Source organism: Geotrypetes seraphini, chromosome 12, assembly GCF_902459505.1.
Source record: "Geotrypetes seraphini chromosome 12, aGeoSer1.1, whole genome shotgun sequence".
In the NCBI taxonomy this organism is placed as follows: domain Eukaryota; kingdom Metazoa; phylum Chordata; class Amphibia; order Gymnophiona; family Dermophiidae; genus Geotrypetes; species Geotrypetes seraphini.
This window is the reverse complement of record NC_047095.1, coordinates 53,629,916-53,645,659: the sequence shown is the minus strand read 5'-3', so window position 1 is coordinate 53,645,659 and position 15,744 is coordinate 53,629,916. Positions and strand designations below refer to the sequence as shown.

Sequence of the window (15,744 nt, the reverse complement as noted above, 5' to 3'; positions counted from 1 at the left end):
CACAGGAAACACTCTGAAAATTGTCTCCTTGAAACAGAAAAAAAAAAAAATGGTCCACTGGAATTATGACCTGCCATAACCTTGGACCAGTTCTCCTGGGGACTGGCTTACACATAGGATTTTTAAAAAATCATTATGGCCCTAAACACCCCATCTCCCTACCCTTGAACCTCTCTCCCAGCTAGCTTAAATGGGCCAGCCCACAAAAAAGTTCCTTGATGGAGCGGGCCCTGAACCTTCCCCTCCCTGACTCTCACCCACCTCAGGGGTTAGAAGGCAGAAGCGATGCTCACTTGCTCCAGCCTCCGGTGCCACCATCTTGGAAAATAGTGGCACCTGACCCCTGGTGGAACTTAGTTTAATTGAAATAAAATGGATCTTAAATGCATGCTTTTGAAATCAAACAGCCTTTTTTTTTTTCTTTCCGGTGTGTATTTTGAGCACCTGGCTTACAGGAAGAATCTTTCTGCAATAACCATGTTATTAGTTATATGAGATGTGCTTTGCTGTTCCTCTTTTTTTTTTTTCTTTTTATTAACTTCCTATAACCAAACGTAACAAGCGATAGCGATGACGAATGAAACATTGACATGAATTTCTCCCAATATAACATTACATAGGGTTACAACCTCTCCAACCCCACGCTGACGCTGTGGTGTAAACAAAAAGGACTTTTCCTCTCTTAGACAGCAGCCGTGAGCAAGGATCTAACATCAGCTCTGGCAGGATACGCATTTCAAATCGGACATATTGTAATCATAAAAGAGAAAATAACTTTTTTTTTTCTACCTTCCACTGCCATATCCAACATTTCTGTTCCTTTCCCACACTCTACCATCTCTCTCTCTCTTTCTCTCTCCCTGCCTTGTGCCCTGAGTCAAACCTCTATTCCCCTCCATGCAGCATTTCTCCCTCCCCACCATTATCAAGTGCTACATGTCTTTCTCTCTCCCCATACACCATCTCTCCCTGCTCTCCACTCTATGTCCAACATTTCTCCTCCTCTCTTCTCCATGCATGAATCCTTCCTCTCCACCATAAGCAGGATTTCTTCCTCTTACCCCTTTCTACATCTTTGTTGCACCTCCCTTCCTGTTCTGCAGCCCATGTTCAACAATTCTTCCTCTTCCCCCCCCCCCCCGTGCTGCACTCAACTGACAATACTCCCCCCCCCCCCCCCCCCCCCCGGTGAGATTTGACATTCCTTCGGGCCTCCAATGGCCAAAACCCAAGAGTAGCAACATTCCAACATTTCAAAGAATAGCAAGATTCTGGAACCCCCAAAGAGAGCAACATTCCAGAGCTGAGATTGTGATGTCATAATGCCTCAGAGCCAACTTCATCAGTGATATTACAATGGCTTGATTGTCCTATACATGACTCACATAAGAACATAAGAAAAGCCTTACTGGGTCAGACCAATGGTCCATCAAGCTCACGGTGGCCAATCCAGGTCCCTAGTACCTGGCCAAAACCCAAGCAGTAGCAATATTCCAACATCTCAAAGAATAGCAAGATTCCGGAACCCCAATGAGAGCAACATTCCAGAGCTGAGATTGTGATGTCATAATGCCTCATTCCACAGTGCCTCAGAGCCAACCTTATCAGTGATGTTACAATGGCTTGATTGTCCTATATTTGGCTCACATAAGAACATAAGAAAAGCCTTACTGGAACAGACCAATGGTCAAGCCCAGTAGCCCATTCTCATGGTGGCCAATCCAGGTCTCTAGTACCTGGCCAAAACCCAAGGCGTAGCAACATTCCATGCTACCAATTCAGGGCAAGCAGTGGCTTCCCCCATGTCTTTCTCAAAGACGCAGGGAAACACTTCAACCGTATTTTGCAAGCGGTTTTGCAGCCTTTCTAGGAGGGATGGTAATGAAAGCTAGTAAATAAATAAATAAAATCGGCTGAAGATTTGTAAGCTGATGGAATGCACATAACTTTGCCTTAGAAATCAGCCTCTATGGAGAGGTTGTATGCTTGAAGAAATATTTTCAATCAGCCCCATGTGACATTTATGTGCTCGCCTTTCAAACAATATTTACAGTCTCCCCCACAAAAATCATGCAAAGGCTTTTTAAAAAATAATTTAGTCTTAAAAGCATAACAGAACAAAAATAGGAATAAGGAGCTATAACAGAAGGATACCTTCTAAATGGCCTTTTGAAGCTGGAAAGAAAATTTTATAGAAAATAATACCGTATATCGATCAATTGATAGCATTTAGATTCCATTAAACTTAAATTTGCTGTATATAAAATTGGAATGGTAAGGCTTAACTTGTACAGCAGAGAATTATTATTATATTTTTTTAAGGGGAACTTAGATCTTCGGTTTCCACTTTATCTCTGGTTCATAGCAATGTTCTTTATAAAACCGTCAAGCTTAAATTACACCATATATCCTTGGCTACATTTAGATGGGGCTGTTCTCCTTAAAGGCTGCATTGCATTATCATTTTAAAATAATGTAGGAAAGAGCAACACTCATTGCATTTGCTGGTACATTATACGATGCCCTGCTGAACCTCCAACTCATGAAACGGGGCTTATTGAAAAACTGAGGCCCTGACAACCGAACGACCGAAATCTAATTTTCCACAGGACTGTGATGTTTATATTGATCTACAGTGAAACAATGATATTGTCCTGTCTCACAAACTTCCGCTGGCTTTTACAAAGCTGCGGTAGAAATTCGTACCACGGGCTGGCAAGGTAAATACGCCGACTCTACCGTGGCTTTGTAAAAAGGAGCCCTTCGTTTTGAAGATTCCAAGACAGACGTAGATCGGTGGTCTCAAACTCAAACCCTTTGCAGGGCCACATTTTGGATTTGGAGGTACTTGGAGGACCGCAGAAAAAATAGGTAATGTCTTATTAATGAAATGACAATTTTGCATGAGGTAAAACTCTTTATAGTTTATAAATCTTTCCTTTTGGCTAAGTCTTAATAATAATATTGTCATTTATAGCTAAAGAGACATATGATCAAGAAACGGTTTTATTTTACTTTTGTGATTATGATAAACATACCGAGGGCCTCAAAATAGGACCTGGCGGGCTGTGAGTTTGAGACTACTGAGTTAAGGGGAACAGTTAATCTGCTGGCTTGGTTGGAGAGCAGAGGGGAGAATAGGACAATCAAGCCATTGTGACATCACTGATGAGACTGGCTCTTATTGGTGGAATGAGGCATTATGACATTACAATCTCAGCTCTGCTTCCCAAAGACAAAAAGGATGTCATGGTTACAGTTTAGCCAGTGGTCTCAAACTCCAACCCTTTGCAGGGCCACATTTTGAATTTGGAGGTACTTGGAGGGCCGCAGAAAAAATAGTTAATGTCTTATTAAAGAAATGGCAACTTTGCATGAGGTAAAACTCATTATAGTTTATAAATCTTTCCTTAATTGCTTCTGATCATTTCAGCGATACACAGCTGAAAGCAGTGCAACATGCAGAAAGTGAAAAATTATCAAAGTATCAACTGCAAGAGACAAGATTTTGGACCAACTATTTTGAGGCCCTCGGTATTATAAAGAATAATTCTTAATGGAAAACTTATGCCTTAAGTGTCCGGCGGTCGCATCCGCAACCGTCTTCAGCTCTCACCTCCTCCAGCACCGGACACATGCATAAGCTGCACTGCCTCCAGTGGTTACCTTACGTTCTGGAACATTGCCCGCCGCACGCAAGCGCTTTCCTGCATCTGCACGCGATTAGACTCCCCCTCGCAATCGCATACAGACGCTGGAAAGCGCTTGCATGAGGTTTCAGTGACCGCCGGACACTTACGGCCTCTTTTACAAAGCCGCGCAGCAACAGCCCCAAAGCCCTTTAAATCTCTATGGGCTTCGGGGCCATTAGCGCAGCTTTCTAAAAGAGGCCGTTAAGGCACAAGTTTTTTTTTTTATAAAGAATCATTCTTTATAATACCGAGGGCCTCAAAATAGTACCTGGTGGGCCGTGAGTTTGAGACCACTAATGTAAATGGACACCTTTGGGGTCCTTTTACTAAGCTGTGGTAGCTATTAATGTATGCTTACTGTAGGTTAACAATCACTCCCATGGGGCAAAATCAATCGCCATGCAGTACGTTTGAGACTGGCATGCACTACCCATGTGCTAAAACGTATAATTTATTTTGTAGCGTTTGGGCCGGAGAGAAGGTATGCTCGTACTAATCGGTTAGTGTAGGGTTATCATATTTTTCTGTGGGAAACCCCAGACACATGAGCCCGCCCTGTTCACTTCCAGCCCCACCCAGTTCCGCCTCCAGCCCTGCCAAGTTCCGCCTCCAGCCCTGGCCAGTTCCGCCTCCAGCCCTGCCCAGTTCCGCCTCCAGCCCTGCCCAGTTCCGCCTCCAGCCCCACCCAGTTCCGCCTCCAGCTCTATCCAGTTCCACCTCCAGCCCTGCCCAGTTCCGCCTCCAGCCCTGCCCAGTTCCGCCTCCAGCTCCGTCCCCACAAAGCCTCCTCTCTTCTTCCGGATGAGCTCCAGCCACATCAGGAGGGCCTGTAGCATGCGCAGATGTGTTTGACATCATCTGCGCATGCTCAGAGGCCTTCCAGATGTGGCTGGAGCTCATCAGGGCTTTCCAAAACTCGGACAAATGTCGGGTTTTGGAAAGTCCATCCAGGAGCCCGGAGAGGACATGTCCGGGTTTTCATAGATGACTGGTAACCCTAGGTTGACACATCTACATTGCTGCGTGCTAACTGATTAGCAACTGGTGAGCGCATGAGCCACTGTTCCCTCTAAGCTAGGGTTACCAGACGTCCGGATTTCCCTGGACATGTCCGGGTTTTCAAAACCCGGCACTTTGTCAAGGTTTTGAAAAGCTTTCCTTCACATTGCATGGTATCTGTACATGCACGGATGTCCTGCCCGATGAGAGCAGGCAGCGGGGTGTGGAGCTGGGGCAGGATTGGGGGCGGGGCTAGAACAGGCTTGGGGATGGGACTGGGGCGGAGATGGGTGGAACTGGGCAGGACAGTGGGCAGGTCTAGGGGATCCAGATTTTCCAAATGGAAAATCTGGAAGCCCTACTCTAAGCTAAGCAGGAGTCCTCCACCTACATTCACGCCAGTGGAGATGGTGTTGTTTCATTATCACATTTTTCAATAGTTAGGGGCAGAAAAGAGCTGCAGAATTCCAACGAACCTGCTTGTCCCCGGCAAATGAAAATGTAATAGTGAAACGGCACCTTCTACTGGCAGGACCGTAGGTGGAGGATTTCTGCTCAGCTTAGAGCAGGGATCTTAAAGTCCGTCCTTGAGGGCCGCAATCCAGTCATAAGAACATAAGCAATGCCTCCGCTGGGTCAGACCTGAGGTCCATCGTGCCCAGCAGTCCACTCACGCGGCGGCCCAACAGATCCAGGACCTGTGCAGTAATCCGCTATCTATACCCCTCTAACCCCTTTTCCAGCAGGAAATTGTCCAATCCTTTCTTGAACCCCAGTACCGTACTCTGCCCTATTACGCTCTCTGGAAGCGCATTCCAGGTGTCCACCACACGTTGGGTAAAGAACAACTTCCTAGCGTTTGTTTTGAATCTGTCCCCTTTCAACTTTTCCGAATGCCTTCTTGTTCTTTTATTTTTTGAAAGTTTGAAGAATCTGTCCCTCCCTCCTCTTTCTATGCCCTTCATGATCTTGTAAGTCTCTATCATATCCTCTAAGTCTCCTCTTCTCCAGGGAAAAGAGACCCAGTTTCTCCAATCTCTCAGCGTATAAAAGGTTTTCCATCCCTTTTATCAGATGTGTCGCTCTCCTCTGAACCCTCTCGACTAATGCCATATCCTTCCTAAGGTACGGCGCCCAATATTGGACGCAGTACTCCAAATGCGGACGCACCATCGCACGATACAACGGCAGGATAACTTCTTTCGTTCTGGTAGTAATACCCTTCTTGATTATACCTAGCATTCTATTTGCTCTCTTAGCGGCCGCTGCGCACTGTGCCATCGGCTTCATTGTCATGTCCCCAATGAATATCCTTTGAAAGCAGTGCATGCACACAGATCTCATGCATATTCATTGGGGAAATCCTGAAAACTCGAATGGGTTGTGGCCCTCAAGGTGGGACTTTGAGACCCCTGCACTAGAGGGTAGTAAAATTTGGGCATGACATGGGCGGAGAGCGGGGCATGGAATCAATAGCCAGCTAGTACATTACACTTACGGGATGCATGCTAATTGGCTAATGCAGAGTTAATGTGAGAGCACTTAGGGCTCGATTCTATATATGTTGCGTACAAAATCGGCACTAGTTTGGCACTAAGCGCGATTCTATGCGAGTTGGGTGCACAATATACAATCATGTTTAGGCTGCGCTAATCACTCTAAAATGTCGGTGCACCCTCTTTATGCCAGGGTCTTCTCGCCTTAAATGCCTGAACCTAAGTTAGGTGCCCAGTGGCTTATAACTCAAAAAGGGTAAAGGGGATGGGACTAGATGGACCACTCGTTTTGATTGGCTTACACAAACAAAGCAGTTTACATATTTTAGGCAGGCGCCTGACTCAAACACTCCCACGATCTGCCCCTAACCACGCCTACTTTTAACTATGCACTTTGCACTAGGTGCCTAACCGTATTAGAATCATGCCTACCACGTTAAGCGCCTAACATTCAATCAACTCCAATTAATGCCAATCAAGAATTGTCGAGTGCTGAATATTGGTGCCGATTTAGCTTCTTACTCAAGATAGGCGCCTACATCGGATACTTAACATAATATAAATTTTTATTTATATAATCGCATAAGCTTTTCGGTTCTATGCGGTTTACCAAAGAGGCAAAATTGACCAAAGCCAGCGAGCGACAACAAGACTTGGTAACGGGATTAGCAGTGGAAGTTCAAAGGTGGTTGGCAGTATATATCTACACAGAGGTAGAAATGACTAATGACTTGGAGCTGCCACATAACTTGGCGGCAGTGGCGTCGCGAGGGTGAGAGGCACTCCTTCACCGCCCTCATCTCCGCTCCCCTGCTCCTTCTCCAATCCCGCCTGCCGTGCGGCCCCCCCACCACTCCTTCTGTGATCCCGCCTGCCTCCCTTCCCCCCTACCTCTAGTTGAAGTTGTTGCTCACGGTGGTCAACAATGTGCACCTTGTGACCCCCATCGGCTTTCCCTCTGATGTCACTTTCTATGCACGGCACCCAGAAGTGACATCAGCGGGCGAGCCAGCGGGGCTGCGAAGGGCACGTTGTTGACCGCTATGAACAACTTCAACCAGAGGTATGGGGTAGGGTATTTGGGTACACATGTAGAGGGGAGGAATGGGAAGAGGTGGGGGAGTGCAGAGGAGGGGTTCTGGCTCCCCTACCAACATGGCACCTGGGGCAGACTGCCCCCTTTACCCCCTCTCCCCTTACTACGCTACTGAACAGCAGTAAACAGTAAGGTTTATAGAGGTAGGCAGTTGAGATTTACAAAGGAGGTGGAGCTGATCGTTATCGGTGAACTGTCATATTTGGCAAGCGAGGTTAACAGTTGAGGTGGCTCCCAAGAGTATCTAAAAAGGACTGCTAAATAGATGTATTTTTAGGAGCTTTCTAAAGTGCATATACGAGGCAGATGCTTTGACCAGTTGGTTCAGTTCTGGGTCTTTGGAGGCAGCTTGGTAAGACAGTAGTCTGCCAATGAATCTTTTCTGAGTGCAGCCTTTAATTGAGGGGAAAGTGAAGCATGATTGATGACACGTGGATCCACCAGGTCCGGCGAATATGAATTGATTAATAAGGTAGTTGAACAGTAGGCCATATAATGTTTTGTAAAAGAAGCATGCAGGCACCTAGCTTTAGACGCTTTTTATAGAATTTGTTGGTAGGCCAAACTCCTTACTTAATTGGGGCTAACCACTGTTAAGTAATAGCTCTAAGTTTATCATATCATATTGCAAAGAATCTATTATATTAAATTTCAAAACTAGTTTAATCCACTATTAAAGTTGTGTGTGTGTGTGTGGGGGGGGGTTAATTGCATAAAAGCTGAATCCTTTCTCAATCAATTTATAAATATACATATAAAACACACATCAAAACAAACATCAGGAATCTTCCCAATCAAACACCCTTCTGATTTACACTGGTCCTTTAATTTCTAGAAATGTCCATTATCCACTGTGTACCACCAATTTGTCACAACTGGCTGCTTGCATAATCTGTCGTCTTTAACAGGCTGATGATCTTCTTTCACAAAATAAATCCCTTCTGAGTCATTTGCTGTTCCGGTAGAATAATAGAGAGTCTAGCCCGACACAGAGCCGTGTTTCGCTGTGAAACGTCTTCAGAAGCTATAACTGAACAGGGCTCGCAATCAACTCTAAACATTCATTAACACATTATTATTTCACCAAATATCATTACATCAAATTCATACATCACATTTCCACAACTAACACAAATGCACAAAATTTCAATAATAGCATCTGAATATGTTCATTTATCATAATGCATTAACCTGGGGGGAGGGGGTAAGTGCTCCCATGTTAACTCTCTGTAGGTACCATGCACTCATGGTAACATTAATGCACAACCTGCAAAAGAAGTGGTAAAGCCCCCTAAAAGTGCTATGGAATTTGCAGTCATTGTGCAGCAAAATCCCATATTATAAGGGTTCTTGAAAAAGTTTCTGCATGTTCATATTTTCATGGGAAATGGTTGGGGCGTGTTAGCAGGATGCTAGGAAAAATATATCGCATGACAGGGTGATTATGTGGAAAAGTGATTTGCTTTTGGGATATTTAAGAAATAGTGTTTAAAAAATAAAAGTGAAGAAGCTTTTGGAAGGTCCCTCATAAAACACATCATGGGGGAGGGGGGGATTTATCAAAGAGCATTAAGTGCGTTAGCATGTGCAAGCTGCTAAAGACGCCCATAGTAATATAGGGGTCCGTTTATTAAGGTGTGCTAACCACTTAGCACGCACTAAATGCTAAGATGCCCAAAGGATATAATGGCCGCTTTAGCGATTAGCATGTTCTAATCATTAGCATGCGCTAAATCGGTTAGTCCACCTTAATATAATAACTCCCTAATGGGCATCTTTATCAGTTAGTGTGCATTAACATAATTGCATGCGCTAATGCGCTTAATATCCTTTGATAAATTCCCCCTTAACTGACAGTTTTGGTGCACGATAATGAAAGGGCCTCTAACCAGAAATAAAAGGACCCAGCAATAATGCCTGCACTGTACAAAGAAAAATAAACACAGATTTTTTTGTTCTGTCCTCAAAGAACCTCTTATTAGCTGGCAAATAAAGATTTAAATTTACAATTTACAACCACCAAAGACTTCAAGCCCTAGTTATAAGACAGGCTAATTAAATTTAACCATCAATCATTTAACATTTAAACAATTTATTTTCATTTTCTCTTCCAGGTCTGAAGCCATGCTATGGAAATTAATGATAAAACAGCACAGTAGTAACGATTTTCAAAGATTTACTGTAGCACTATGGATTACCACATAAAGAAGTGCATGACCAATCTCAGTGTAACTATGGCAATAAGATATAACACACATCTTTGCTGTGAAACATCGGCAGTTTATGTCCGCACATGTTGATGCATTAGGGAGGGTGAAGTCTTCCACAAATGGCGGAAGCCATTATCACTACTGCTTTTATGATGAAATGGGAGGGGAGGGGGATATAGGTTATGGACGGACCCCTAATTTCACGGTACAGTAAATGTTAGGACATGCAATGCACTTTGCCCATCAGGTCAATCTCATCTTGCCGTAGAAATAATAATGCTCTGATAGACTTTGTACCTCAAGAGTTCAAAGCAAAATCAGTATGAAAGATCCGCAGCTTGGGAATTGCCAACCACTCTTTCTACAGGCAAGGCGATTGGGCTAAATTGCTTCGCTGCCCCTTTAATTATGGAAAGAAGTGAGTTGGAAAGTTGAAATTCCATTCTATTATTTGTTGAATGGACATGGTTTTATAAAGATCTATGCAGTAACTCTACACAAAGGTATTAAAGCTGCAAGTCTATATGTCAAGCTCTCTTTTCTTACTACTTATAGCCACATACATTTAACTCACTTCGAGTGATCTAGGGCTGTGGTTCCCAGCCTTGTCCTGGAGGACCACCAGCCAGTCAGGTTTTCAGGATAGCCCTAATGAATATGCATGAGACAGATTTGCATATAATGGAGGTGACAGGCATGCAGATCTGCCCCATGCATATTCATTAGGGCTATTTCGAAAACCTGACTGGCTGGTGGTCCTTCAGGACAGGGTTGGGAACCACTGATCTAGGCACAGTAAGGGGGGGGCGGTCCACCCTGGACGCCATGCTGCTCGGGGCGCCAGCAACTCTCCTCCTCTCTGCCCCCCTCCTTCCCACTCCTCCCCCTGCTGCACACACGCCCCCTTCCCCCGTACTTTTTTAACATTGGCACAAGCAGCCGCCAACTTGCTGCCCGCGTCGGCTTAGGCGCCCTCTCTGACGTCGCTTCCAGGACCCGCGCTTAGGAAGTCATGTCAGAGAGAGCGCTGAAGCCGGTGCGGGCAATAAGTTGGTGGCTGCTCACGCCGAAGTTAAAAAGGTACGGGGAAGGAGTGCATGTGTGCAGCAGGGGGGATGGGAGGAGCACCACCACCCATGGCGCCGCTCATCCTTGCTACGCCACTGCGTTTGCCATTACAGTTACAACCCGCCTTAGGTATGGCATGCTATCAACATTCAATAAATTAAGTCAAGGATGCTTTTTGCTGTGTGCATACTATGGTGGCCACGTTAGTCCACCTATGATTTGGATCCTGAAAGCAAATTCAGGGCAACCCAGGAACAAGGAACATTTCAAATTAAAATTATCAAATATTTTAGAACTGACTTCAAAGACTTGGGGGGGCCTTTGCTAAGCCGCGGTAAGCACTGTGCGCCAGATTCTACAAATGGCGCCTGACTTGGTCAGCGCCTAGAAAAGCATCACCTACCACATGCCAATCAAAGTTAGGTGCCATGTGTAGAATTATGCCTAGTGTCGCTTAAATCAACATAAGCACCGATAGGCGTGAAACTTTTAGGTGCCGGTATATTAAGCCAGGGTTTTCTTAGCCTAAAATACCAGCACCTACCGGCTAATTAACTTTTTTAATCATTTTTAAATTATTAGCACCAATTTAAAAAAATTGAGGGGTCCTTTTGAAAGGTCACTTTGGGCAGCCACAAAACTTAGAGACTTGAAGAAAGTACAGATGTTTTATTCAGCATATGTGGACCCCTGAGCCCCAAGCTGGCTTCAGAAGTCCCGAAACCAGGAAGTTACAGAGATATTTATACATTCTTCTGGCTATACAACTGAATTCTAGAAAAAACTTTTCACGTGTTACTTTTCTTAACAATCATTGGTCCTAAGCTCACACTAGCAGGTCACTAGCAGGTCACTTATCTAAGCCCTGCAGTCTTTCTGTTACATGTCATTTATGCTGAGATAGCCATAAGAAGCTAGAATGCCCAAGCTAACACCTAGTACAGGCAGGCTAGAACATGAGATAAGTTAGGTCTGCAGCTAAACATAATTCAGCATTTTATTAAAGAGAAAACTTAGTTAAACACTTAGGAAAACCAGTCCCAGACTCCTTCACTTTTATTAAGGCGCACTAACTGATTTAGCGCGCACTAAATGCTAAGGCATCCATTATATTCTATGGGCGCCTTAGCATTTAGCACACACACTAATCTTTACCGTGTGCTAAATCAGTTAGCGCATGCTATATCAGTTAGCGCGCCTTAATAAAAGGACCCCTAAGTTAGGTGCCTAGACTGGTAGGTGTCTACTCTAGGTGTGTAGACACTGGGTAACTGCGGGTTTAAAATTCACTAGCGCGGGATGTGGTCAGGCGTCCCATGGTAATTTTTGCATGGGTGCCTGCTACCCGCATGCTACAAAATGGTTTTTATTTTTTAGCACTGGGGGCAGGTCTGGTTAGTGCAGCTAGATGGCTATGTGCTAACCGATTAGCGCATGGTTAGCGTGTGAGCGCTTACCGCCTCTAAAATAGGGGTTGGCAAGTGTTCTTATGCTAATGGCCATGTGCTAATGGGGTTTGATCAAAGGGGGGCCTAAGTCTTCTAGGTTAGAAAATGTTCAAAATTTATAACATATTTTATAAAAGGCTCACTGAATGTGGAGCCTTTAATAAAATTTAAAAAAATAAAATCATGGATAAAAGTGCCATGCATATGGTGCCATGCAGTGAGGGAACAGCCATAAAAAACAACAACAACCCAATAACATTATTTTTCAGGGCTTTTAGATGTTTACCTGCTACTTGTGCTGGCATTGGCTTTCCCTGTGACATCACTTCCTGGCTCCTTGACCCAGAAGTGATTTCAGAGGGAGCCAGACCAGCACAAGCAGCAGGCTACAGTAATTGCTCATGCTAGCTAGGATTTTAAAGAGGTGGGGGAGGGCAGGGAAGGGAGGGCCCGAGTGTGGCATGGGTAGGAGCGGAGAGGTGCTGGCGCTCACACCAAGACAGTGTTTGGGGTGGTCCACCTCCCCCCCCCCTAATCACTACATCACTGGAGCCAACAAAGAAGCCTTATTATTATTTTTTCCTTTTTACACTTTTAAGGTAGTTTTGCATTTTAAGGTAGTTTAAGGTAGTTTTGCATTTTAAGGTAGTTTTGCATTTTAACGAATGAATTCTCCCCTCAAATGAGCAGTAACCTGGTAGTTATGGCTTATTATATCCCATCTTTACCCACGGCAACCAACAAGATAACAAACATATTCGTACAGTAATTAAAAAAACAGACAAAAACACTGTATACAAACCAGCAAAATATAGAGACGTGCAAGAGCTGAAGTCTCAATGGGCTGCTGTCATCAAGCAAAATAGATGTCATGTTAACAGTTTCTTAAATACATGCAAGTTTCTCTGATGTCAGATGGTCACAGGGAGCCTAATCCATTCTAATGGACCTGCACATGAAAAGGAAACATACCATATTGTCAACTGGGAATCACTGCGGCTTATATAAGATTAATAAGGTTAACAACATATAATGAAAACAGAGGCATTTTTAGCACCTTCCCAAATTAAAGATAGGAGGAGGTTTGACATAAGCAGGTCAGGAGGCAGTTCCAAATTTGGGGGCCTTGAAACTCAAAGCTGGATTCGAAGAGTGATTTCCTCTGATGCATTGGCCCTCAATTAAACACCTTTGTGGACTGTTGTCACTTATGGGTGAAGTTGGACAGAGGTTTTAGCTTAGTCCTACTTGGATTGTAAGTACAGGTGTAAATGCTGACAAGGAATTTTTTTTTTTTTTTTTAAATAAATGATACCCTATTGTTTTGAAAAATAGGGAATACATGCATACTCTAAGAGAACCTACGTTTGGAGATATAGATGGCATCTTTGCCTAAGCCTATTTGCCTTCATAAAATACTGGTATGAGGTGTATACCTGGCTTAGCAGCCATTAGGGGTGGAGCATCTCCTCCTCCGACTAGAGGGCCTCTCTCCTCCAGGCAGTGGGGAGACGTGTGGTTCAGTCACAGTGCCACGGTCCACATATGCACAGACATTAGCACTGCTGGTCCCTTGCCCCAGAACAGGAAACTGATATCAGTGGGGGCAGGCAGGCAGAGCCCATGATCTCGCACATGTGGACTATGGCCCTGCAACCACTTCACACACCCCCTCCCGCCTGCACCTTTACATTATGCTTGCTCAATTGCAGGAGTAAATGTATAAGTGTAAAATACACATGATTACAGGCAGTCCCCGGGTTAAGAACGAGTTACGTTTTTAAAGCTGTTCTTAAGTCAGATTTGTATGTAACTCAGAACCTGTAGATTTTAAGATTCTTGCTGCTTCCCTCTGCTCCCAGCTGACAAAAGGACCAACTGTCCCTACCAGTGTTCCCTCTAAGGTACAGCTTGCACAACCACACACTGTTCTTAATGTGGCCAGGCATCATTCCTGAATCTGCTTCAGGCGACATGTAGAAGTCTAGGCCACTGGAAATACAGCTCAGTGAAATCAAATAAAGCTGTAACTGCGTTCTTAAGTACGAGTCGTACTTAAGTCAGGCATCTGTAACTCAGGGACTAGCTGTACTCAACTCACATAAGAATGTAAGAGTTGCCATACTGGGAAGGTCCCTCAAGCCCAGTATCCTGTTTCCAGCAGTGGCTAACCTAGGTCACAAGTGATCCAGAGCTGAGATTGTGATGTCATAATGCCTCATTCCACCAATGTCTACGAGCTAACCTCATCAGCGATGTCACAAGGGCTTGATTATTTCTATACAGGCTGTCCCCAGGTTAAGAATGAGTTACGTTTTTAAAGCTGTTCTTAAGTTGGATTTGTATGTAACTCAGAACTTGTAAGGTTTTAAGATTCTGCTCCCAGCTGACAAAAGGACCAACTGTCCCTAGAAGTGTTCCCTCTAAGGTACAGCATGCACAACCATATACTGTTCTTAATGTGGCCAGGCATCATTCCTGAATCTGCTGCAGGAGAAGTGTAGGAGTCTCTGCCACTAGAAATAAAATGATTGCGTTCTTAAGTACGAGTCATACTTAAGTGGGGCGTCTGTAACTCGGGGACTGCCTGTACACTTTCCCCTCCCCATTCGCGGTTTCGGCAATCGCGATTTCACATATTCACGATTTTTTGGGGAGGGGGAAAAAAATGTTTAAACCCCCACAGTTTAACCTTCCCCCCGGCGTCCCGGCCTTACCTGGTGGTCTAGCGGGCTTTCGGGGCAGGAGCGATCTTCCTACACTCCTGCCCCGTGTAGATCGCCAATAGGAAATGGCTGTGGGGAGTTCCCGTCGTAGTCTCGAGAGACTACGGGAACTCACGGCAGCTATTTCCTATTAGCGATCTACACGGGGCAGGAGCATAGAAAGATTGCTCCTGCCCCGAAAGCCCGCTAGACCATCAGGTAAGGTCGGGATGCCGGGGGGAAGGCAGGAGGGAGGCAGGGGTCGGTCAGAGCCGGACCAGAAGATATTTGCGGTATTTCACCATTCGCAGTCTGGCTCTGCCCCTATCCCCCGCGAATCCGGAGGGAGAAGTGTACATTTAAACCACAAAGAGTGTAGCAGTTGCAGCCTAATGGTTAGTGCAGCTGGCTTTGATCCTGGTAAACTGGGTAAAAAAACAAACTAGATTGTAATTTTGCACAACGATGCAGCAATTAAAAAAAACAAACCAACCCCCAACCCCCCCCCCCCCACACACCTAAAAACTCACATCTTGATTAATTAAGAGAAGTTTTAATGTATGTATTTATTTAAAACATTTATATCCTGCACCTCCAAAGAACTATGCGGGTTACATAAAAGCATTCATAAGAGCTACATAAACAGGACAAAAACACATTCCCTATTACAATCTATTCTTCATCATAGAAAATAAAAAAAACAGCAAAACAATTCTGCATCTTTAAACCTGAGAAGAACATAAGAACATAAGAATTGCCGCTGCTGGGTCAGACCAGTGGTCCATCGTGCCCAAAAGTCCACTCCTGCTGCGGTCCTTAGGTCAAAGACCAGCGCCCTAACTGAGTCTAGCATTACCTGCGTACGTTCCGGCAGGAACTTGTCTAATTTTGTCTTGAATCCCTGGAGGGTGTTTTCCCATATGACAGACTCCAGAAGAGCATTCCAGTTTTCTACCATTCTCTGGGTGAAGAAGAACTTCCTTACATTCGTAAGGAATCTATCCCCTTTCAACTTTAGAGGGTGCCCTCT

The 15,744-nt window shown here is 44.6% G+C and overlaps 1 protein-coding gene across 15 annotated transcripts in view; it reads right to left on the bottom strand.

Moving 5' to 3' along the window:
* Nucleotides 1–15,744, bottom strand: part of DAB1 (DAB adaptor protein 1) — a 692,719-nt gene that overhangs the window by 336,095 nt on the left and 340,880 nt on the right. For all 15 annotated transcript variants that reach the window (XM_033916678.1, XM_033916677.1, XM_033916676.1 and 12 more), the window contains one exon: nucleotides 12,812–12,958. The gene's annotated coding sequence lies outside the window, so the exon portion shown is untranslated. The remainder of the gene's footprint in view (nucleotides 1–12,811; nucleotides 12,959–15,744) is intronic.